The 816-nt window shown below is 38.0% G+C and overlaps 1 protein-coding gene across 2 annotated transcripts in view; it reads right to left on the minus strand.

The window, feature by feature from the left end:
• IPCEF1 (interaction protein for cytohesin exchange factors 1) overlaps positions 1-816 on the minus strand; it is an 89,172-nt gene that overhangs the window by 87,076 nt on the left and 1,280 nt on the right. The window lies entirely within an intron of this gene.

An 816-nucleotide genomic window follows, 5' to 3' on the forward strand; every position in this document is an offset into this window, starting at 1 on the left:
TCTCTAACATATTCCTACAGCAGATTTCATACTTGTTTCATAAGGATACTGCATAGGGGAAACATCTGCTGGGTTGAGAATTTGAGACGTGGTACTTTATTTTTCCTTTAGGACGAGAAGCACAGGAAATACAGGAAAAAAAAAAAAAAAAGTAGATCCAAGTCACAGATTTGCAATAGAATCTCATTAGATACTGTGCCTTTTTAATTAAAATTACTCTATTAATCTCTGTTTCTTAGTAAGTGGGAAAATAAGGTATCATTTTAGCCTTCCTCTGCCTATTCAGCCATGTAAGTATCCGATGAAGATACACAAAGGTATCGGAAAGTCACAGACAGCAGATTATATATCACTTATTAAAATGTATATATCGGTTGTGTGATGTCTGTCTCAGGCTTGAGACCACAAGTGGAAGAGTTGTATCTCTGTCAAGTAGTATGATTCATACTTGCCATACCCGACTGTTACCTGCAAACCAGTTGTTGCTGGCACTTGATATCTATGATAGAAAGCTACCAACTCTCACTACCAAAATGCTTTCCTCCTAAGCAATAAACTTCTGTGAAGATTTTTTCTGTTTTAACTCGCTTTATAACTAGGTGAATTTGAAGCTGAGAGAACTAGGAAGACCTTGAGCACTCTGGTACTGAGAGAATAGTGAGATGTCATATCCATATCACTCCAGCTTTGTATTCTTCTCTCCCCAGGACCACATCAACCTTGTGGGAGTATGATTTTGCAGAATTACAGGGAAATCAGCTGTGTATTTACCTCTAACTTTGAGAATAAAATGCTGATGGACTGGCTGCATGGGGG

The sequence above is a fragment of the Meleagris gallopavo genome, chromosome 2 (genome assembly GCF_000146605.3).
Source record: "Meleagris gallopavo isolate NT-WF06-2002-E0010 breed Aviagen turkey brand Nicholas breeding stock chromosome 2, Turkey_5.1, whole genome shotgun sequence".
Taxonomy (NCBI): Eukaryota; Metazoa; Chordata; class Aves; order Galliformes; family Phasianidae; genus Meleagris; species Meleagris gallopavo.